The 26,035-nt window shown below is 36.7% G+C and overlaps 1 protein-coding gene across 1 annotated transcript in view; it reads right to left on the bottom strand.

Moving 5' to 3' along the window:
- The window catches only part of LOC145518095 (uncharacterized), a 574,529-nt gene that overhangs the window by 390,455 nt on the left and 158,039 nt on the right, over window positions 1-26,035 (bottom strand). The window contains exon 2 of the mRNA XM_081521690.1: window positions 21,439-21,528. The gene's annotated coding sequence lies outside the window, so the exon portion shown is untranslated. The remainder of the gene's footprint in view (window positions 1-21,438; window positions 21,529-26,035) is intronic.

The raw sequence follows: 26,035 nt of genomic DNA, 5'->3' as shown, positions 1-26,035 counted from the left end.
TCTTGCTTTAGTATTTATATGTTCTACCAGTCATTAGACATTCTTATTCTCTTTGTAGCCTTGTTTTTTAGTACTCTCTTTATTGGGTATCTTCTATATCATATCCACTAAGCACTGGGTATAGAAAAGTGAAAAAAAACTTACTGTCCAGCACTGCAATACACTATAATGTAAGCCTTTGTTTCCTATGTTATCTTCTTTGTTTCACAGGAACAGTCTTAACAATTAAATGTGTTTTACAAGTATTGTTGCCTTAGTAACTATTTAAATGATAGGTATATGATAGAGGTTAGAATTGTTTAGCAATTTCCTAAAAAGCACAGGGAACATTAGGAGAAATTTTGTTTCTAATGAGGGGGATTAAAATGGACTAGTAATCTCCATTATATATTAAATGTGAGGGATCTTCATGCAAATGTTAGATTGTAATTCCTCTCTACATCTCCTAACATAAGATCTCAATTCACTTACTGAAACAATTAACTAATTGTAAATTAAATTAATAATCTAGATAAATTCCATGTAATAGCTATAATATCCTTATACAACTACCTTATAAAATCCAAAAGCTATTTTTAGTGCATTAATGAAATTCTTTCTGAGAAAATTAGGAAATACAATTTTTAAATTAAAAAATAATAGACACATTCCTTTTTCTCAAGAAATATACCTGGTTTAGTGTTTTGCCTCTATGGTATGAAAAGACAACTTTTTATACTTAAAAGATAGCTGGGAAAATATTTTAAGATTCCCAATGAAAGGCTAATAGCAAAAACACACCTACCCTCAAACTAAGCAATATCTAATAATGGTTAATTAAACAAGCTTCAGAATCCAGCAGCCTGAGTCTGAACCTCATGACTCACCACCTGGGAAACTTGGACACTTCCCTTGACTTTACTAAGCCTTGGCTTTCCTGTCTGTTGTCTGCGGTGAAAGTGCAATGGTGAATTAAGCATTTTTCTCAGTCTCTAACACAGAGTAAGGGCTTAATAAATGTTACACATCATTATTATGTGTTTATTCAACTGAGAATATTCCCACTTAGTGGTGCCAACTTTGAAAAAAAAATATTATAGCGTAGTTCACTATATGACTCCTAAAATCTCCCCACTGATTAATATTAAAATTTTATTTTCCATTAATAATTTCAGCTTCTAATGTATGGCAAAACAAATACAATATTGTAAAGTTAAAAAATAGAAAATAAACTAATTTAAAAAAATAAATGTGCAAGTTCAAAAAAAAAAATAATTTCAGCTTCAAAATGTAAGGTTTTTTTTCTTTGTCTCTCACATAAAGAAATAGTCAAGCTTAACCTAAGAAATGCTTTGAGGATGCATTAGCCAGACCTTTATACTCACGTCTGGAAAAATAACCTTTTAATTAAGGTTACTATTGCATACTTTTTGCCTGATTTCAATTATAATTAATAGTGTTAAATAATTCAAGAAAATTAACTATGAAAAGAGTAGTGAAATTATAAGCAATGGGGTAGGTGAGCAAGAATAGGCTTGGAATGCATCAAAGTACATAAACTAACTTCTCAACTCAGGTGAAATAAAATCACAATGTACATATTAAGTCCAGTTAAATTTTGAGACCAATAAGCCTTGTATACTCTGCAGCGAGACCTGACTCCCACCATCACAGAAATATGCGAACTAGAACCAGTTCTCATTTGCCTTTATTTCTCTGCTCCACGACCCTCTCTGACTTCTCCTTGAAACATCCTTTGAGCATAACCTGATTCTCACTCTATTCAATTCTCTTTCTTTGAGCCTTCCTGTATTCTCTGAATCTTTTTTAGATTCTGTTTTATTCCCACCTTTTGCAGGTCTATTTTCAGCCTCTTCTTTTGTCCCTCTACATTTTTTCGATTACAGTTACTAACTTTACATTCATAACTTCCATTTATTTCAGAAAGACTTCAGCCACCTCATCACTTCTGTCTGTTTCTGTTTAGATATTTGATATTTGATGACAGAGTCAAGGAATGCTGGGAAACACCTCCAGCTGAAAAGGCCAAGAGCCCAAGAAAGACTTGGGAGAATTTATTTATTTATTTATTTTTGAGGAAGAGCCAATGCAATGACTAGTCTTCATTGGCAAGAAGGAACTTCACAGCACATTTTGAGAGAGTTAATGCAGGGGTTCAGCAGGCCAACTGGGAGGCACCAGCTTGTGGTTCCATATTTAGGGCATCTTTGAGTCTTGACATTGTGCAGCTAGAAGCAGATGACAGCACTGTTTTCTTCACATCTGCATACCACTATTCACTCGCTAGTGATGGAGGAGACTAAATTAGGATCTGCTTTGGTACCCAAAGCTGCCTTTGGGGCGAGCACACTGAATGGGTCTCATCCCTTCTGTGACCTTCCTCTCCAGACCAGTTGTCTGCTCACCAATAGCTGGAACGCCACCTCCGTAGGCCTTCAAGGGCATCACAGTAAGTCCACCTGGCCCATGGGGCCTCAGGGCCTTCACCAGCCAATGTTCCAGCTCTGCAAAGAAACCCTGACTGGATTTCCTCCTAAGTAAAGAGTGAATGAAGTCTGCTGACCTCTGGCCCTCACCTTTGTTCTTCGCTTCCCTTCCGTTGAGGCTGAAGCCCTACTCGCCCTCCCTTTTCCTTCCAGAACAAATTACTACACAGAACCCTTGACACTGTTTCTGCTACCTGTTTTTGGCCTCTTTTCTTATTTATTTATCATTTAAAGTATCTTCAGAAGGACTGTACCATAATTTGTCACAAAAAAGTGACAAACAAAAAGTTATGTTCACAGGAAAATAATAGAATAAAGCAATGAGGATAAAACTTGATATGAGTAAGAAAAAAAGAACTTAAACATTGGAAGAATAACCAGAATTCTATATTTTCTTGCAAGTCAACAACAAAGAGCTTTAAAGAAGATATCCACAGGTACATAAAGATGTGTTATATTTTAGTATTGACATATAAGCAAAACTAATAACTATAACAGGCAAAAAAAAAATGCAGTTGAGAGAAGACATTACTAAACCTCAGTGGTGATAATAGGAAAGAGGAAGAATTAGAAGTTATAGATACAAGAAAAATTACCATTGGAAATGAGAGAAGGGTCATTACTACAGATCTCATGGACATGAAAAAGATAATACAAGAATATTATGAACAACTCTATAACCACAAACTTAATAATTTAGGTGAAATGAGACAATTCTTTGAAAGATACAATGTACTCAAAGTCACACAAAGAGATTAATAGGCCTGCATTAAATAACTAAATTGAATCAACAATGAGTAACCTTACAAAACAGAAAGCATCCAGCCCAGGAGGTCTCAATGGTTAATTCTACCAAACATTTAAAGAAGAAATGATCCAGTTCTCCACAATTTGCTACAAAAAATAGAAGCAGAAGGGACCCCTCCTAAATTCAATATGAGCTCAGCATTATCATAACACCAGAGAGACATTATAAGAAAGAAAAACTAAGAACAATATTCTTCATGAATATATATGTAAAATTCTCAATTAAATATTAGAAATTGAGTTCAAAAATGTATAAGAGTAATTCTACACAACGATCATACCTGGAATCTATGCCAGGTATGCAAGGTTGGTTTGATACTAGAAAATCAATTAGTGTAATCCATTACATCAACAGTGTAAAAAAATTACAGATGTAGTAAACAACTTTGTCAACAAAGGTCCGTCTAGTCAAGGCTCTGGTTTTTCCAGTGGTCATGTATGGATATGAGAGTTGGGCTATAAAGAAAGCTGAGCGCTGAAGAACTGATACTTTTGAACTGTGGTGTTGGAGAAGACTCTTGAGAGTCCCTTGGACTGCAAGGAGATCCAACCAGTCCATCCTAAAGGAGATCAGTCCTGGGTGTTCCTTGGAAGGACTGATGTTGAAGCTGAAACTCCAATACTTTGGCCACCTGATGTGAAGAGCTGACTCATTTGAAAAGACCCTGATGCTGGGAAAGATTGAGGGCAGGAGCAGAAGGGGATGACAGAGGATGAGATGGTTGGATGGCATCACCGACTCGATAGACATGAGTTTGGGTAAACTCCGGGAGCTGGTGATGGACAGGGAAGCCTGGCGTGCTGTGATTCATGGGGTCGCAAAGAGTCAGACACGACTGAGCAACTGAACTGAACTGAACCAACATGATAATGATGATTTTTTGGGGGGGAACTTTGGTATTATCTCAAAGAATATACCCCTAGAGAACTTCACAGATTACTAAATTTGGCCAGCTCATGGGAAAGAAGAAAAACACGCACTGATTCAAAAGACTTAGAGGTAAGTTTGAGAGTCCAGACTTCATTCTTAATGTCACAATATAATATTTTACAAAACCTTACTTACTTTACAAAACCTTAATCTTACTTTGTAATGGTAAATAGCTAAATATAATAGTCATGTGCACTCCACAGAATTGTATAAGCAAAATAATTGTACTTATGAAATCATTTTGAAAAATCAAAATGTAAGCCAATATGTTTTAACATAAAATATTCAGATTTTGGTTTCAGGAGGTACAACATTAGTAATTATGAGTTTTCTATTAAAAATGTGATCAAATAATCTCTAAAGAAAGCTAAGTATAGGGTATGTGAGGTAGGGCTAAATTTATAAAGCTAACATCTGTAACATGAAATAAAATTTGAAATTCACTGGGCTGAAATATATTCAATATCATATGACTAGAGGGGAAGAGAATAAAAAGGATATGTGAAATTTAAAAAAATATTCCTCTCATTTTAAGAATAATTCCAGTAAGAAGAATGAGTTATAATATTCTAAATATAAACTCAAGTCCCTCAAATATCAAAGCTGAGCTAAAATGAAATCTCCATCTTTACCAGTGGGTAGACAGAGCTTCTGCTTTAAGGTTCATTTTTTTTAATCTTGTGCAAAAGCAAAATATTTATACACCACCATACATTTTCCATAGCCTTCTACTTTTCTGTATTTATCTCCTTTTTTGAGCACATAATGTATTTCCATCTACTGGAAAAAAAAACACTGTCTCAAATATTACTACTGATTGAACTAAATTTGGCTTTTATACAAAGCCACATGGGAAAAGAATACTAATAAAGTCATCGACGGTAGAGAAACTACAACCATTTGTCATTTGCCAAGCTACGTTTACACTCTGGCAGAGAAGGACTATAGGGTAACTTTTTCCTAAAACTGCTTTATGGGCTTATCATTACCAGCACAAGGAACTTCCTCCAGATCCTTAATAAGTTATATACAAGCTGAAATGATGTCCTTTTTCAAACCTTAACCCTGTTTCATATCATTATTTATTCAAGCACTGGCTCCATTCAGAGTTAGAAGGAACAAGTCAAGGCAGCAAATGACATCATTTCAGCTTTCTACAATAAATTATACACCTGTCAAATCTCCACATTCTATAAAACTGCATCACTTTGGAAGCACATGAGAGTTTTCAATTTTTTCCATTATTCTTCCATTGAACTTATAAAATATAGATGAAAAATATTTTTTTGCATTTAGTGAATCCCTGTTATGATTTCTTGGTTAAAAATACAAAATTTAGAAACCCTTAATGAATTAAAGGAAAAGTACATGCCCAGTAAAATATTACAGTAACAACGTAGTTTTTTTTAATGAAGTAACTCTTAAAGTGAAACAGCCACATTCCAAAATATTCATCAAAGATACAATGAGCATTAGAAACTTAGTATAGAAAGACATATCAAAACTGTACCCAGGTCCCTGGGAACTTACCACCCAGTTAAGGTAAGTTAGATAGTAGTAATAACAATAAAGCAAATATATGTAATACAATCTAGTACATGAATATATAATGATCACTATATGTCAGGTACATGTCTAAGTACCTTACCTATACTACCTCATTTAATACTTACAACAACCCTACAGAATGGGTAAAATTATCATGAATCTGCATCTCCTGCACTGGCAGGCAGGTTCTTTACCACTGGGAAGCCTTTTGGGTGTATTATCCATATAAATATACTACAGGCACCTCAAATTCAACATGGTACCTTGACATTTTATAAAAACATTTTTCATGTGTTCACTTGCTTTCTCTCTCCCTGACTAGTATGTAAGCTCCATGGAACAAGATCTTGCCTGTTAGTTTATGGTTATATCCCTGGTGACCAGGCATGGTGCCAGGCATATAACAGGGGCTGATTTATTTGCTAAATGCTGAATACTTACCTATATAAAGGAATGAAAGTCTAAATTTGGCTCAACTTCTTTCCCCCACCAAACAAACAACAAAAACAACAAAGGCTTGACAGTCTTGATATATGCTCCCAATTTCTTGTGTTACACATGTATTCAGGCAAAAGACCTAGAAATCACCTTTGCTCCCTTCTTTTCATTACCACTCTGCATACATCTAATCATGCAATTGTCTTGCTGCTTCATTCTAATTATCTAATTCTTCCACTTCTGTTTTCACTGCCATTATTGTATTTCTGACTACTGCATATTAATAATTTGCTTGGAACAATGCTATAGCCTCTTTACACATCTGCCCCTGACTTTTTTCCAGTCTACTCTCCCCATTGCTGTTCAATTAATGTTTCTAGAATATCAATCTGATTACATCGTTCTCTTATTCAGAATATTTGATAGGTTCCCAGTGTCCTCAGGATGAAGTACAAGTTCCTTAACACCACTTAGCATGTCTTTCATGGTGTAGTCATTGCATAAGGCTATAATCTCAGCCTCACAACAAACTCTTCTACTGAACTTCTTGGTAGCCTAAATTTTATGTTAATGAAACTCTTTGACTTTATCAAATAAATTTCTTCTCTTGTTCCCTTGGGTTTTTTCAAATAATCATACAACCTGAATCTCTCCTTTTCCCCTTTTACCTTCTTCTGTAATATTTATCATTCAAGTCTTGGCTTTAATATCTCCTCTTGTAGAAGGTTTCCCGTAATTCCCAAAATGATGTTATCTGCTTGATTATGTTCTCTATTCCTACTACTGCTGCATTCTGTATCACCTTCTTTCGGGAATGGCTACAGATGATTTAGGGCTTCCCAGGTGGCTTAGTGGGTAAAGAAGCCACCTGCCAATGCACAAGATGTAAGAGACACAAGTTCAATCCCTAGGTCAGGAAGATCCCCTGGAGGAGGACGTGGCAACCAACTCCAGTATTCTTGCCTGAAGAATCCCCAAGGACAGAGGAGCCTGGTGGGCTACAGTCCATAGGGTCACAAAGAGTCGGACACAACTGAGTGACTAACACACACACAGATGACTTAAGATCCCTAAGTAAATCATGCTCGTCACCATATTATAATAAAGCAGTCTCCTAGCTGGCCCAACCACCACAGGGCACTGTTTCAACTCACCCTGTCCTCTAGCACCTACCCACGTGCACGCTTGTTGAACAATCGTATTTTAAAGGAAAGATGTGACTGATGAAGCTTATTCATGGATTCTCTCCTCCATGCTCAGGACCAAGCATCTGTGAATTTATGTTGCTCACTGATGCAGGGAGATCTGAGGAGCTGCTGAGTTTGCGTCACAGACATGTACACGCCCAAGTATATATGCATCTTTTCATCAACTTACACAATTCTGAAATTCCAGGATAAAGTCACAGAATTTATCCCCCAACTGTGTCCTTTAACAAACATTTATTGAATGAAGGACATCCAAACAATAAACTACACTCCCCCTCCAGAACTCATAGCTGGGTCCTTATTTACACATCAGTACAAATATTCCTCTTTAGTGATAGAAAACAGCTGCATATCCCCTAGGAACTCTCTGGAATATCATTTATTTAACCATTTTCACTATAATAATCACCACCTGAAATTATCCTGTTCATGTATTTGGTTACTTGTCCATTGCCTCTCCCCTCCCCGTCATTGTCATGTAAACTTTTTGATAGCAGGGACCTCCCATGACTGTCTCACTGTTGCAAAAATAGTTGGTACATAATAGGTGACCATTAAATATTTACTGAATTAGGGAAAGGATAAATGAATAGATTCAATGGATATTTTGAACACACTATACTCTCTATTTGGAGAGGTTCTTAATGTGCAAACTAGCACACAACGAGGGCACGTTATACCCAGAAGGAGGTAACTTGAATTAACAAATTGGTATTCCTTCTCAAATTCTAATAATTTTTTTCAGTTTTAGAAGTAATTAGCTTGCATAAAAATTGCGAAAGGTAGAATTATAATCTCAAAAGATACATTCAAATCTATAAAGAATCAACATACTTTTAAAGGTAAAAAATTAGAAATTAAATTATATCTTGATTTGAAAGAATGTCAGCTAATGGTCTACATCTCTTCACTAGTAAGGAAGCAGGTACCACTCCCACTGGTTTTATATCTTACTCATACACACAAAAACAAGCTAACTGGAAAGAACTCTTCTAACTTATCTATTAGTCCCTAACTGAAATCAAAGTCTTCTGGCTTGTGTGCAGAAAACTTCATCAAGATCCTACTAAGGATCTACGCAACGTCTATAAAAGATATATGCTGGATGAGTTCAACTCAGAGTCACAGAGAACACCATTTGGTCTCCAGCCATCGTCTCCACCTTAGTATTGACCAAGGCTCCTGAAATAAGCACTGAGGTTCAGAACCACTCATAAAGAGCCTTTCAGAAATCTTCTTTGCTATGTCTCATTTCACTCCTGTCTGCACCTTAGCTAGAACTGTATCTACTCTAACTGAATGGTTCTTAAAATGACGAAGTAGAAAACCAGCTAATAAATAAGGTCCTTGGCCATGAATACTTCCGTTTGCAGAGAACGGAAGACTAACTGAGCTGATCAATGTTATAGTCTCAACTGCATTACACCTGGACAGTACGATGCTGCTAACTGGTGTATAGAAGCATCATTCTAAGTGCTAAGTAATAGGAAAAATATGTCTGTCATTAATTATGAGTTGGAATTCACACTGTGCAGGGTGCTATTCAAAGCCACTACATTCTTATATGACTATAAATCACAGTTTTATTTTAGAACAGGGACTCTTTCTGACCAGGTTTAGAAAGAACATGACACAGTGTGAACATGGACATTTACTAAATACTCCTTCCTGTACCGGCACCCAAAGAGCAGGTAACAAATGCTGCCATTTGACTTGATCATGATGATGCCTGGCACAGTGGAGACACAATTAATGAATGTTCTTTGATTGATGATGAGACAAGCAGTACAAACATGGATTTTTCTCCTTTGTCAGTTTTCCCCAAATAGTTCCGAACAAAAGCAAAATGTGCTCCAGCTGCAGCAGAAAGGTAAGACAACAGAATCTTTCTTGTTTCATCTTAATAATATTTACATATCAGTTACTATATACCAGGCACTGTTTAACCCTCAGAGCCACCCTAATAAATAATAATGATGATAATAAAGTGCTATTATGATTTCTGCTTTTACAGATGAACAGAAAACACAGAGAAGAGTATCTTGTCCAAGGTCACTTTCCCATTCCAGTAGCTTTCAGTTTTGGCCTCTTATGGACAGTGCTGCAGGGCTTCCCTGGTGGCTCAGAGGGTAAAGAATCTGCCTGCAATGCAGGAGACCAAGGTTCCATCCCCTGGTCAGGAAGATCCTCTGGAAAAAGGAATGGCTAACCTCTCCCGTATTCTTGCCTGGAGAATTCCATGAGCAAAGGGGTCTGACAGGCTACAGTCCATGGGGTCGCGAAGCATCAGACACAACCGAGTGCTAAGCGCACACACACACATACACGTACAGTGTTACAATGAACATTCATGTATATATGTACATATATGTGAGTATAGTCTCTCACTTTTCATTCTTATTCCTTTTAAGGTAATGTGCTTTTAAATAAGAATTCTTCCAACACATTTACTGAAGTTTAGGAGTTTGCAAAACAAAGGGAGTCATCCCTGAGAAACTTCATCAATTGAAAGAAGCTTCTCTTTGAGTTGTGAGACTTGTACGTTAAACACCAACAAGCTGCAGTCCTTGCATTAATTCTGACAATGGTGCTACTTTCAATTAAGTAACCACTAATACCCTAGGCACTGCTTCATGCTTCATTGCTTTTAACCTTTTTTCAAAAAATGAACTTTAAATAGATAATAGTCACATCAGCTTTGTGATGAAATATCTTCCCAGATATTTGCAGGAAAAATGATATAGAGAAAGATGGATCCTCAGATGAGAAAGCATATTCATGGCACAGTCAGGGAAGAAATTGAGACTGGATTCCTAAGAGGCAGAGAGCTAAATTCTTTGGACATCTTCTATCTACCCCTATCTATTCACCTATTTTGTGTGATTTTTTTTCAAATGTTGACAAACATTATTTTGGAAAATAATTTTGTCATCTTTATAAGGAGATGACTTTCTGAAACATATACAAATGTTTGTCCTTTATTGAATGAGATGTTTTATTGTGTATTTATGGCAGCCACTCTACTTGCCTGTATGGTTAAATCTGTGCTATATAAATATGTATTTGGTAATTTGAGCTACAGCTTTTATTTTTATTTATGTAAATAGGGAAGGAAACTTAATTCTTTTTAACCTTTTGACCTCCTTCACCTGTTTTGTCTAACCTCCAACCTTGCATCTCTGGCAACCACCAATCTGGTCCCTTTATCAATGAGCTTGGGTTTTTGTTTCTTTAGATTCCACATATAATACAAATCATAAAGTATTTGTTTTTCTTTCTGACTTATCTCAGTAAGTATATTGCCCTTGTGATCCATCCATGTTGTCACAAATGGCAAGATTTCTTTCTTATGTCTGAATAATATTCCATTGCATGTATGTATGTGTATATATACAATATATGTATATATACATACTACAGCTTCTTTATTCATTCATCAATTGATGAACACTCAGGCTATTTCCATGTCTTGGTTATGGTAAATAATGCTACAATGAACATGGGGGTGCAAATATCTTTTCACATTAATGTTTTTGTTTGCTTTAGATAAATACACAGAAGTGCGATTACTAAATCATAGGGTAGTCCATTTTTAATTTTTTGAGGAACCCCCATCCCATCTTCCATAATATCTGCATGAATTTACATTTCCACCAGTGCACTGAGGTTCCTTTTGCCCACATCCTCGCCAACATTTCTAACTTCCTGTCTTTTTGATACTAGCCATTCTCAGACATGCAGTGATAGCTCACTGTTGTTTTTGATGTGCAGTCCTCTGATGATTAATGATGTTGAGAGTCTTTTCATATACCTATTTGGCATCTGTATGTCTTCTTTGGAAAAATGTTTATTCTGATCATCTGCCCATTTTTAAATCTGATTGCCTGATTTTTGGCCATTGAGTTGTATGAGTATTTTATATTTTTTGTATATTAGCCATTTATCAGTATATGATTTGCAAATATTTGCTCTCATTCAGTGGGCTGCCTTTCATTTTGTTGATGGTTTTCTTCTCTGCACAGAAACGTATAACATAGTTCCACTTATTTTTGTTTTCTGTTGCTTTTACTTTTGGTATTAGATTCAAAACATCATCACCAAGACTTATGTCTAGAAGATTGCCTCTATATTTTCTTCTAGGAATTTTAGGGATTCGGGTCTTACTTTCGAGTCTGTAATCCATTTTGAGTTAATTTTTGTGTATGATATGAGACAGTGGCCAAATATTTTAAACTGAATAACTAAGAGATATTTTTCCATAGAGCAAATTAAGATATATCTGGGTTTATAGTGTGATGCCAGTTACATTTTGAACACGTTAGAGAAATACAACAGTATAGAGAAGTAATAAACTAGCAATGTTCAAATCCTGGCTCCATATTTACTTTACTGCAGATTTTAACAACTTGAACAAAATGAAAAAGGTGGGAGAAAACAGAAAAATCTAAAATGAAGAAACTCAGTCTGTAGTTTTGCTGCACGATTATAAATGATCTAAGTGGTCGGTACAACATATGGCACAGTAGTAGGACAGTAATTTAATAACGGTGGTGATGAAAAAAAAAAGTGAAAATGTTAGTTGCTAAGTTGTGTCCAGTTCTTTGCGATCCCACGGACTGTAGCTCACCAAGCTCCTTTGTCTATGGAATTCTCCAGGCAAGAACACTAGAGTGGGTAGCCTTTCCCTTCTCCAGGGGATTTTTCCAACCCAAGGATTGAACCTAAGTCTCCTGAACTGCAGGCAGGTTCTTTACCTCCTGAGCCACACCAGAGAAACCCAATGATGCTGATAAGATGATGCTATTTTAAGTCAAGTCAACCTGTTTTATAAGGTACCTATATGGGATACATAATTCTCCAAGGTACTGACAATATGGGAGTATATAAACAGACCTCTTTCCAGCCCTGAGAGAATTTACTGTTAACTTGCTGCCAAAGCTTCATAAGATTAGGTAATGAAACTTAGTGATTTTGGGGTTGGATTTTATTAGAAAACAAAAATTAAAGGAAGATTCTGAAGATGAAAACAGGAATGACTTCCAATAGCTTTTTATGTTTTATCATATTCATTATATGCTTCATACAAATATATGTGGGCCTTGGAGTAAATTTAACCTAATCCTAAGGAGCATCTGTCCTTTTTAAGTTTCAGTGTGTTTTTATGTAGTTTATCCAATTAATATGAGAACAAAAAATATAAAATAAACAATAAATATAATTTAAGGAAATTATTTCCAAAATACTTGGAATCATTTCCAAAAAGCTACTTGATATCAAGGCAGAAAATGGAAAAGTAAAACTTAATGTTAACTTTAGTTGCTGTACCATATCATGTAATTATACTGCATTTTTTCTACTTTGAATTAAGTTATATCTTAATGAATGAATTTTTTACACTATGAAACAACAATGATTATAAACGATTTTTGAGATTATTCCAGTAGTTTTTACTACATGAAATCTGATTACTACATTGCCTTAGGCACTTTTTATGTTTTGTTTATAAAGCTCATAAAATGACTTAAATGAAAAAGATAAACAGAATGAAAAGCTTGAAGGGCTGACAGAAGCGCTATGGTTCCTACTCTATTAAATCTATATTGCATATCTAAAAAAATAATTTATGACAATCTCTTTGTATGGAAGAAAAATTTTATAATGTTTAGATCTATTAAGAGAAAGGATGATTTCCTAGGGTTTGAAGCCATAAGAATAATGAAAAACAGATATATCATCCCTCTGTCTTCTATCATGTGTAAAGTCAATTTTTAAAATGACAAGATATTCAATCTAAAACCATTAAAGATTATTTCCAAAATCTTGCACTAACTTTAGATATATTACCTATTATACAGTGATTTTACAGAAAAAAAAGTAAAAGGAGATTTATCCTTTTACTAGATCAGGTAGCTGGATAGCTACCTGGATAGCTGTCTTCATTAGGTATTTAAGTTTAATCTTGCCTCGGGTAGATAAAAGAACTAACTCACCTCTTACGATGTCTCTATGACAACTTCCAACACTTGGAAAGTAAGCACACCCTTAATTCAACAACAGGCATTTATGACTAGAAGGAATTATAGAAACCATCCAGTTCGGGGGTCACCAAACTACTGACCATTTCCTGGTTTTACTAACAAATTTCATTGTAAAGACAGATACTTTCATGCTCATTCACTTGTTTCTGTAAATATTGTCTCGGCTGCCTTCGTACTACAACAGCAGAGCTGAGTAGTTGCAGCTGAGACCGCAGGGGCCACAAAGCAAAAAAATAAAATAAACCACTATCTGGCCCTTACAAAAAAGAGCTGTTGACTCCTGACCTCACCCATCTACCTCATTTACAATGAAGTGGTTGAAGCCCAGAGAAAAAAAAGTAAGTTGCCCACGCTTACCCAGACAGTAAAGAATGGATTTTAATATAGGTCTTCTGTTTCTAGATTCATTAAATGCATCATTATACTATCCTGTCACTTGCGATATAAAACAATGTTTGATATTCTCCAGAATGGCTTCCCAGGTGGTGCAGTGGTAAAAAACCCACCTGCAAAGCAGGAGATGTGAGTTCAAATCCTGGGTTGAGAAGCTCCCCTAGAGGAGGAAATGGTAACACACTCTGGTATTTTTGCTCAGGAAATCCCAAGGACAGAGGAGCCTGGCGGAACACAGTCCATGGGGTTACAAAGAATCAGACATGACAGAGCCGCTGAGCACTCAAACTCAGTATTACTGATAACAAATGACATAATCCCTTCTAAGAATTTTCTGTACTGGTAAATGTACTCCTTCATCCATTTTATTCTTTTCCTTGAAAATAAGGGAAGGTCTTAAAAGACTAGTAACTAGAACAACACCCGTATCTTTTGGTCTATAAGTTGTATTTGTATTGGATTGACCAAAAAATTCATTCAGGTTTTCCTATAAGATAGCATGGAAAAACTTGAACAAACTTGTTGGCCAACCCAATACATAAGGAAAACAATGTGATGTGAACACATAATACATTATATATTACTGGCTTCCCATTGTCAATCATATTTTTACTTTCCCTGATTGACATCAAATTTCTGCCCATCATTGATACCCAAGTATTACACTATGTGAAGACACCATCAAGCAGAATGCCAGCCAGTATCTTCAGAAATGCTACAGTCCCATCACTTCATGGCAAATAGAAGGGGAAAAAGCAGTGACAGATTTTCTTTTCCTGGGCCCCAAAATCACTGTGGATGGTGACTGCATTCATGAGATTAGAAGACACTTGCTTCTTGGAAGTAAAGCAATGAGAAACCTAGACAGCACATTAAAAAACAAGAGACATCATTCTGCCAACAAAGGTCTGTATAGCTGGCAGCGCTATGGTTTTTCCAGTAGTCACATGGATGTGAGAGTTGGACCATAAAAAAGGCTGAGCACAGAAAAACTGATGGTTTCAAAGACTCGTCAGAGTCCCTTGGATTGCAAGTTCAAACACGTCAACCCTAAAGGAAATCAATGATGAAAATTGATTGGAGGAATTGATGCTAAAGCTGAAGCCGCAACCCTTTGGCCACCTGATACGAAGAGCCAGCTCACTGGAAAGCTGGGAAAGACTGCAGGCAAAAGGAGGAGAGGGCTGCAGATGATGAGATGGTTAGATAGCATCACTGAATCAATGGACATGAACTTTAGTAAACTCTGGGAGATAGTGGAGGACAGGGAAGCCGGGCATGCTACAGTCCATCGTGTCACAAAGACTCAGACTCAACAACTGAACAACAAAAACAACAAAGCTTCAAAAAATAGACAGATGGTCTGTTCTTTAAAGATTCAAGGAAGAGATGGTATGAGCTTGGGGTTAAGAGTGAAAAGATGGCAGGCAGGTTACCTTGGATCAAATTTTACTCCACACCACCTGCCAGCTTACAACGTGTACACACACACACACGCACACATATATCTAACTATTAAGGCAATCTATTGAAATGTTACATATCTTTTCAATCTTCAGAAACATGAGATGACACATTAATTCTCTTTATCATGATGATTATATATACGTTATACCTCAATTTAAAAAAAACAAAGAAACAAAAATCATGGGATTAATAGTCTTTTAGCAAGAGAAAAAGGAAAACATAAACTAGCCATTTCTTGTCAAATTAAATCTTTGGTTATTATGTTGCTGAACTCAAAATAAACAAAATGACCTTTATTTTCTGTTTTGCAGTGGTAAGTATTTTGATGTTTATGATTTCAATGGTTTGCAAAAACAAGTTACCAACTAGTGCTGTCATCCAAGTACTATGTAATCATCTGAAACTGTTGCATCAATGATTCTAGTCTAGCACAGAAAATTTCAGTTTCAATAGGTACTTATGAAAACAAAATTCTGTGTACAAATGTAAAAATGTGGAAATATGAACAGTACAATAAAAGAGCTGGGTAGATTGAGCCTAGAATATATCTTTTCCAGTTTGGAGTTCAATGCAACCATTTTTCTTTCAAGAATCCAAAATCTGCTTTAATTAGGATATCAAAGAGACCAGACTTACCAAAACTTTAACCTCACAAAAATGCTAGAATTAATGTCCTTTCTGTTTCTAAAACAACGAAGTTTCCTATAGAGGGAAACAACACCTGCTCAGGGTGCATGCTGCACGCCTACTGGAGAGATTAAAGTCACCTTCGTAATTTCCTAATTTCCCAGCTCCTTTCTTTCAATATTTGCTCTCAAGAGATTAGTGTCGACTTCTGAGAAGTGCAAGATGCTCTTTAGAATCATTTTTTATATCCCACAATCACTGTTGATAAAATAGCACAATGTCAAAGGATTTTATGACATGTAATTCTTCAACATGCACAATAAATGAAAAGAATAATTTATACATCTCTAATTATAGTATGGTAAAAGGAAGAAGGAAGATCATATCACTGAAGTTACAAATTATGTATAAGACTCATCCAAAGCCAGCACTTTTGTTAAGGATAACTTTATGGCTCATTAACTCCGTTGTGTGTAGAGTTAAGACTTTCACGGTCTTACTATTCATACATTTTCAATTATAATTAAATTAAGTACATACATTTCTAAATAACTAGTTTTTAAAAACAAAGGCATGAATGACCCAACATATCGTGGGATAAATACATGAGCCACTATTAGTTTCTTCTTAGCCTTATGGAGAGCTACTTAAAAAAAAAATTCTTAAAAAGAAGTTATTTAAATTATAATTATAAAAATCAGTTACATTTTTAAATATTCAAAAATTTCAGCAATTAGCAAGCTGCTGCTCCTGCTGCTAAGTCGCTTCAGTCGTGTCCAACTCCGTGTGACCCGTCCCTGGGATTCTCCAGGCAAGAATATTGGAGTGGGTTGCCCTTTCCTTCTCCAACGCATGAAAGGGAAAAGTGAAAGTGAAGTCGCTCAGTCATGTCCGACTCTTAGCGACCCCATGGACAGCAGCCTACCAGGCTCCTCCATCCATGGGGTTTTCCAGGCAAGAGTACTGGAGTGGGGTGCCTTTGCCTTCTCCGAATTAGTAAGCTACATACGTTCAATTTTATCTCCTTTTCGGTTTTAAAATCTGAAATAATATTTTATGTATATGTACATTCAATAATAAATTTGAAACTCTTCTCATGTCACTTATTCCTCGATAATTTGGCTGAGGAAACTATTCGATTTAAAAAAAAAAAGAAGAAGAAGAATTGCATGCTTCTCCATTCATTCTTCAAATGTACCCCTGAATCAACACTAGTGGGCCTGAAGTACATTCAAGTCTTTAAACAAATATGACTCGGTCTACGTCAGGGTCTGCAGAATTTAATTTGATTAGATTTTATTATAAAATAGATAGTGAAGTCTCTCAGTCGTGTCCGACTCTGCAACCCCATGGACTGTAGCCCACCAGACTCCTCAGCCCATGGAATTTTCCAGGCAAGAATACTGGAGTGGGTTGCCACTTCCCTTCTCCAAAATAGATAGCATAATATTGTAAACTGTGCAGAGCACAGAGGGAAAAGTTTCAGTTTCCCACTGTACACCTCCACCAAATCTTCCTCTCCAGAAGTAATCACAGTTAGGAATTTTTTGTGTATCATTCAGAGTTATTTTCTGTGCATATGCATGTGGGTTTTGAAATGTTAAGCCCTGTAGAGGAAAACAGGGAAGAACTAGGGATCAATGTAGAATATTAAAGTACACACACTGGATAGCTCTTGTGTGCAAACTGTCATAATAAATTTTATAGAAGACATCAGTTCAGTTCAGTCACTCAGTCGTGTCCGACTCTTTGTGACCCCATGAAACGCAGCACACCAGGCCTCCCTGTCCATCAGCAACTCCCAGAGTTTGCCCAAACCCATGTCCATTGAGTCAGTGATGCCATCCAACCATCTCATCCTCTGTCATTCCCTTCTCCTCCTGCCCTCAATCTTTCCCAGCATCAGGGTCTTTTCAAATGAGTCAGCTCTTCACATCAGGTGGCCAAAGTATTGGAGTTTCAGCTTCAACATCTGTCCTTCCAAGGAACACCCAGGACTGATCTCCTTTAGGATGGACTGGTTGGATCTCCTTGCAGTCCAAGGGACTCTCAAGAGTCTTCTCCAACAGCACAGTTCAAAAGCATCAATTCTTTGGCTCTCAGCTTTCTTTACAGCCCAAATCTCACATCCATACATAACCACTGGAAAAACCGTAGCTTTGACCAGATGGACCTTTGTTGACATGGGAGGGTGCAAAAGTGGAGAGGTCACACTGGCTGCCTTCCATGAGTGTGTATTTCTGTAATGTACAAAAATAAACACCACTGGGGCTTCCCTGGCAGTCCAGTGGTTAAGATTTCCTGCTTCCAATGAAGGGGGCATGGGTTCGATCCCTGGTCCAGGAACTAAGATCCCACATACCACTTAGTGGAGCCAGAAAAACAACAACAAAAAAGATAAATACCACTATTGTAAAAACAATGCTGAGTGTTATATGGTATAAAAGAATCGGTTATGGGAGAACAAAAGTGAGTGGTTTAAATCTACTTGGATAAATTTGTTTGAATCAATCATATGGTCAGGAAGACTGACACTGCTTAACATATTTAGAGAAAAAAAAAAAAAACAGCCTGGCATGACTCAGGATTAGAGTACACAAACAGGTACAGTAATTAATAAAGTGGAAAGGCAGGTGGAGGCCATTTTGGATTTTATACAGTAGACAAAATACTGACATTACTGGTTATTTAAAAATAAGCTATCAATATCAGATATGTATTATAGAAAAAAAAAATATCCAGTGGAAAGAAGAGTGGATCAAAGATGGAAAAGATTAGGATGAGTAAAATAAGAACGTATGGTGATCCTCCAGGCAAGACTTTAAAAAGGGCTTATATAAAACTGAACTGAGAGACAATTTAAAGAGGAGGGTAGACTTGAATATGGGGTTTAAACAATTTGAATCTGAGGTATGAAACAGCAGGAAACTGGGGAAGCTGCAATATTTCTCGCTTGACTGATTGTGTGGCTGTTGAAGTTATTAATTAAGAAAAGGGAATATAGAAGTGGCTGGGAAAGAATGGTGAGGAATAATGAACTCGGCTTTGAAAATACTAAATCTGAGTCGCCTGTGGGGCCCTCACAAAAATTATCCCAGAAGCAATGTCTGGGACATTTAAGTTAATTGAATAGCAAAACTTAGAGCCATAAATTTGAAGATGATTTTCATCTAGTTCATATAACCCAGCAAGATATTTTAAACTTAAGAAAGGTCCAAGAGATAAACACATCCACCAGGCAAGAAATGCTGAAGAAAAAAGAAAAGAAGGACCCAGAAGGATGCAAAAGGGAAGAGAAACACCAAACAGCTCCTAACATGCACCCAGGCCTCCCGGAAGCTCGCATCTTCTCAGCACCAGTTCTGCTCCTGAGATAGTTCCAAAGCTTTCTCTTGTCATTTTTCTTTGGGCTTTGAAGACTGCTCTACCTGGCCCCTTCTTTGTTATCAGCACTCAGACTTTCATCTTTCAGATACACAAAGAATATACTACTTGCTTCTGACCTTAAGACTTAGAAGTTATTTTGAGCTGAAAACAATTTTTACTAACAAATACTACATGAAAAAAAGAAAGGGTTTTAAAAATGAAAACAATAAGAAAGCTATAAAGATTAAATGGAATCTTAAATTGCTTTACGTTGCTGTTCATGTTTTTTTGACATACAAAGAAACTAAAACTGATGGTTCTTAGCATCCTCACTGACTCCATTTTTACGTGTTTCTTCTTTGCATCAGGCTTTTCTAAAACTCCAATTATCTTTTTGTTCCAGGGCCGTGGCTCTGAATCTTTTCCAAATCCTTCCCTATTCAGTACACTTTAAACTCCCTATGTAAGTCTCAATGTTCAGCATCTGGACCCACCTGTGAGATTCATTTATATCTCAGAGATTATCACATAATCAGTGTTTTGTTCCTTAATGTAGGAAAATGCCTGTGTTACTGCTGACTTAAGTGAGAGGAACATATACAGGGTACAGAATGGAGTAGCAGAGACTTTTTCCCCTTCTCTGTGTTTTATTCCAGTGTCAACAACAATAAACATTTACTGACTGTCTCCCAAGCAGAATACTGAGGAATGAAAAGAAATGCCGCTTCTACTTTCTCTTCTCAAAAAACTCATTAAAGAATAGCTATCCAAACAAGTGGAAGAGTTAACCTAAGAAGAGAAAATTACCTACATAACAACTTAGTGTATACTAAAAGAAACATCACAAAACTATGCAGAATGGAAGGGGTAGTTAGTATTAGTTGAATTAAGTGCTTTGCAACTGGGGTGGGGAGGGGGGAATTCATTTAGAACCATACTTCATACAATAAACCAAAATAATTCTACTTAAAGTGCTTTTAAAATACATAAAAATAGACTATGATTGTTTCCCCAAATCTGTACCTGAATTTTTCTTTCATCAACTAATAAAAGCATCAATAGATCTGAGGATAGCAACAAAAGAAAGACTTTTTATGTTTTAAAAAAAACACACAAACTAGAAAAATAACAGAAGAAATCATTAGTTAAATGGAAAAGAGATATGAACATGCAATTCAGAAAATAGCACATTTTAACTAGACATTGGCTTTAAAATATGGTAGTGCTGAAACTTGATAAACAGGAAAAGTTTTATATTAAAACAGCAATGAAGTAGAATGACTTTCACATATTGCTGGGACCATCCGAAATTTCTTCAACCATATAGAAAGCAATTTGGCAACATGAACTGAAAGACTTTACACTCTTTAAATCAGTAATTCTACCTCAGAACAAACATGGAATACATTCTCAGGAAGTAAATTGTAAATTATGATTAATTCACTTAATGTAGCATCCATTAAAAACCATAAAAACTGTAGAAATAGGGTAAGAGTCTTTATAATTACAAGTGGAAAAGCATGATATAAAATTTCACATACAACATAATTGCTTCTAGGTAAAATTGATGAGTTCACGTGCCACATGATGTATGAAACGCACAAAGGTGTGTTAGTCGTATCGCAAAAAAGAGTTCTGCCAGCCAGCCCGCAGGTTTGCAGGACTAGCCTCCAGCTTTGGTTCTGTTCCCTTCCTCTCTTTCAGGGTCAAGGCAAAAGGGAAGTCGCCACTATGGCATTCTCTACGCACAGTACTACTAAAATTGTGTCGGCTGAATGAAGTTATGGGGTCAAGTCCAATATCAGAGACAAGGACAAATACACTTTTATTTTAAATCATATATCGTTGTATGGTTAAGTCATAAAGAGGTATCAAAATTTAAAGCAAAAATTATAGAGTAAGACATAATATAACTACTAAGATGCCAAAGGAAGCGAAAATGGAACTGGGAGCAGGACAGTGTGAATTAACGAACAAGAGAAGGACGAGGTGGGGAGAGCAGGGAGCATGTGCTGAAGATACCAGGAGAGAGGCCCCAGTGAAAACTTTAATCTTAGACAAGCACCCAGGTAAAGAAATAACTGGACATGATTTTGAAACCCCATTATGTGCTCAAGAGCCATCCTCACCATGGACGCCATCACTGCCAGCCTGTCCTTCCTCAGCCTCTTTTCATCATCAGTGATCACTTCCAGATGATCATCCCTCTCATCTTCAATCTGCAAATGGACATGACAGAGTGCAGAATTAGCAATAATCCAATCCACCACAGGGAGATGAATGATCATCTATTGGCTTCAGAATCCTCATTTATAAAATGAGATGCTGCATTATATAATCTCATTGACAAGTTATTTAATCTGTCTAAACTTCAATTTCTTCATTAAATATAAATGATAATAATATCTCAAATGAACTTACTAAACAGGAACAGACTCACAGATTTAAGAGAATGGACTTATAGTTGTTGTGGGGGAAGGACTGCGTGAAGGGACAGTTAGGGAGTTTGGGATGGACATGTACACACTGCTCTATTTAAAATGGATAACCAACAAGGAACTACTGTAAAGCATAAGGAATGCTGCCCAATGTGATGTAGCAGCCTGGATGGGAGGGGACTTTGGGGTAGAATGGATACAGGTATATGCATGGCCCAGTCCCTTCTCTGTTCACCTCTAGCTATTAAAACAATGTTAATTGGCTATACCCTGATACAAAATAAAAAGTTTTTAAAAATGGTAATAGTATCTATAGTGACAATAGTATCTACTTCATGCGATGTTGTGAGATTTAATTAGATAGCACTTGTAGAACACTGAACCTAAGTGTAAAGCAGTCTGGCAATAAGTCCAGCTATTTGAGACATCTACAGCATTTTAGTCTATGATAAGCCATTGTATCCAAAATGAAGGACAGGAAACAACCATTTCTCTCCAAGAATCATCCCATCTCCATTTTAATCATCTCCTCTCCAGATTTCCTCTCAAACACTGGCTATTTCTAAGGTTTACTTAATGCTTCCCAGTCCAAATATATAATTCAGTCAACTACTCTAATTTGAAAATAACTATAAAATACACACACACAATCTAAGTTTGCCCATTTCTCATCTGATGTCATAAAGCTTCTTAATTCATCTCACGCATCCTATCCCAGTTGATTCCCTCTATCCAGCAAGCTTGAAACTCTCACTGCATGTGAAATAAACTCTAATCCAGACTCATTACCTTGGCCTTTATGATCCCAAATGACCCGTCCTCCGCTTACTTTTCCACTGCCATTTCAGTCACCCTTTCCGTTTATCTTCTCGTACCATACTAAATCGCTCTCCCTATTTCTTCCACTGTGCCTTGTCCCCTCTTTAAAGGATTTTTCCGAGGATGTACACTCAATATGTTCTTTTTCTCTCAATCTCTCTTCTTCCCTCATTAGTTCCTCATTTCAACTGACCTCTTGTAACATGTAAAGTGCTGCTCAAGGGACTATTCTAGTGGTTCAGTGGTTCAGCACCCGTCTTCCAATAAAGGGGATATGGGTTAGAGCTTGGGTTGGGGAACTATATCCCACATGCCACGGGGAAACTAAGCCCATGTGCCACAACTGGAGAAAGCATACACGCTGCAACGAAGACCCAACACGGCCAAAAGAAATGAAGTGATGCTCAACTTTACTCCCTGATAGGAGACGCGCCCAAATTCTCAAACCAAGTCAGAAACTTCTGCTTCTTCTTCTCGACAGTCTACATATAGATCATTCTCTTATAACCCTTTTCCAAGGTTTACATTCTGTAAGTTTATCTCTTTGGTTGTTTGCATGCATTTGTTCACTTCTCCTTGTTAGAACATATGTTTGCTGAGAGCAGACTCCTATTGGGAAATAGCAATAAACAAGGCAGAAAGGACTCTGTGTGTCAGCCACAGTCATTGAATATATTTTCCTGAATATGTTTGTGGGATGATTAAAATGTCTCTGTCCTTCACTAGACAGTTGACTCCACAGGATTATAGGAGCTTATTTGTCAATTGATTGCTTTAGGTGGAGCCTCTATATACTGCACAGTAAAATGACAGGGGCTCAGTTAATACTTAATAGATGTATACCTCTTCTCAGAATGACCACCTTGTTGCTGTTGTTCAGTTGCTGTCCTATCCAACTCTTGCAACCCCATGGATTGCAACACAGCAGGCTTCCTTGTCCTTCACTATCTTCAGGAGTTTGTTCAAACTCATGTCCATTGAGCTGGTGATGCCATCCAACCATCTCATCCTCCATTGCTCTTCTACTCTCCTCAGTCTTTGCCAACATCAGGCTCTTTCCAATGAGTCAGCTCTTTACATTAGGTGGCCAAAGCATTGGAGCTTCAGTTTTAGCATCCATTTTTTCCAATGAATATTCAGGGTTGATTTTCCTTAGGATTGACTGGTTTGATCTCCTGGCTGTCCAGAGGACTCTCCAGAACCTTCTCCAGCATCAAAGTTCGAACACATCAATTCTTTATCGCTCAGTCTTCTTTATGGCCCAAATGTCACAGCCATACTTGACTAATGAGAAAATCACAGCTCTGACTAGATGGACCTTTTTCTGCAAAGTGATGTGTCTGCTTTTTAATATGCTGTCTAGGTTTGTCATAGCTTTTCTTCCAAGGAGCAAGCATCTTCTGATTTCATGGCTGCAGTCACCATCTGCAATGATTCTGGAGCCCATGAAAAGAAAATCTGTCACTGTTTCCATTTTTTCCTCATCTATTTGCCATGAGTGATGGGACCAGATGCCATGATCTTAGTTTTTTGAATGTTGAGTTTTAAGCCAGCTTGTTCACTCTCCTCTTTCAATTCTCATCAAGAAGCTCTTTAGTTCCTCTTCACCTTAGAGTGGTATCATCTGTGTATTTGTTGATAATTGTCCCAGCAACCTTGATTCGAGCTTGTTATTCATCTAGCCCAGTCTTTTGCATGATGTACTCTGCACAGAAGTTAAGCAAGCAGAGTGACAATACTTGACATACTCCTTTCCCAATTTCGAACCAGTCTGTTGTTCTATGTTCAGTTCTAACTGTTGCTTCTTCAGGTTCCTCAAGAGATAGCTAAGATGATCTAGTATTCCCACCACTTTAAAAATTGTCCACAGTTTGCTGTGATCCACACAGCCAAAGGCTTTTGTGTAGTCAATGAAACAGAAGTAGATATTTTTTTAAATTTCCTTGCTTTTTCTGGGATCCAGTGGTTGTTGGCAACCACTAGTTTCAGTTCTAGATCTCTAGTTCTCTGCTTTTTATAAATTTACCTTGTACATCTGGAAGTTCCAAGTTCATGTACTGCTGAAGCCTAGCTTGAAAGATTTTGAGCATTACCTTACTACCATGTGAAACTGTGTGGTAATTTGAACATTCTTTGGCACTGCCTTTCTTTGGAATTGGAATGAAAACTGACTTTTTCCAGCTCTATGGCCACTGCTGAGTTTTCCAAATTTGCTGGCATTTTGAGTGTAGCACTTTAACAGCAGCATTTTTAAGATTTGAAATAGTTCAGCTGGAATTCCATCACTTCTACAAGTTTTGATCGTAGTTATTCTTCCTAAGGTTCATTTGATTTCACACTCCAGGATATCTGGCTCTAGGTGACTGACCACACCATCATGATTATCCAAGTTATTAAGACCTTTTTTGTATAATTCTTCTGTGTATTCTTGCCACCTCTTATTAATATCTTCTGCTTCTGTTAGGTCCATACCATTTCTGTCCTTTATTGTGCTAATCTTTGCATGAAATGTTCCCTTGCTATCTCCAATTTTCTTGAAGAGATCTCTAGTCTTTCTCATTCTATCATTTTCCTCCATTTCGTTGCATTGCTCACTGAAGAAGGCTTTCTTATCCCTTCTTGCTATTCCTCTTCACCTTCCTTTCTACACGTTGAGGAAACACTCTGGCGAGGAGGTACTCTGGGAAGACTCTTCATCTCTGAAGATTTTCACTGTGCAAATTTTGTCTTTTCTAAATTCAAAACTGGAAGACTGAAATGAAGCTAAGTGATCTGGATGCAGAGAGAGATGGTGGAAATGCTAACGAGTTAATCAGTTTACTTCTTCACACAAATATTAAAGCAAAATGTAACAAAAGGAAGATTTATAGCTACACAGCTACAAAATCAATGTAACAAACTGAAACAAAAATTAAGGAGGTTTTCAGAGTCGGCAATAGTATGAGAGGACTCAGAAGATTCATTACAGTGAAAGGCTTTTGCTAATATTCCTTCTGGAAATCCATATAACCAAAGAAATTTACTTGCCAAAAAAGCCTTCTGAATTTCTGATTAGAATGCCAGGCAGGTTTATATTTTTAAATTTAGAAACTAGTCTTAGAAATTTTTTCTAAATTCCATTAAGACTCAGTTATAGAGGCTGTGCTCTGTATCAACTAGTAGGAGAAACAACTAATACTGCAAGGATTGCTTATCAAGTCCAGGGAGAAAATGCTTTAAAGTAAATACAATTCTGACTCCTTCTTAAATAGAAATTTTACTAGTTTATATTACATTTTCATATAACACGTTATTTGATGCCCCTGGGCCATTTTGTAAAACAGAAGCCTATCTTAGCAAATGTCATGAAGAAATGAAATCAAGGATTATAGAAGCTGTGAAACTTTCATTAAATATGAAGTCCTATATTCACTACCTTAGAATCGGCATTTTTAATACTTGCTTTTCAAAGTTTGGTGTCAGTATCAGC

Source organism: Giraffa tippelskirchi, chromosome 8 (assembly GCF_054371585.1).
Source record: "Giraffa tippelskirchi isolate mGirTip1 chromosome 8, T2T-mGirTip1v1.2.pri, whole genome shotgun sequence".
Taxonomy (NCBI): Eukaryota; Metazoa; Chordata; class Mammalia; order Artiodactyla; family Giraffidae; genus Giraffa; species Giraffa tippelskirchi.
The sequence above is the reverse complement of the archived record's forward strand: the minus strand, read 5'-3'. Positions and strand labels throughout refer to the sequence as shown.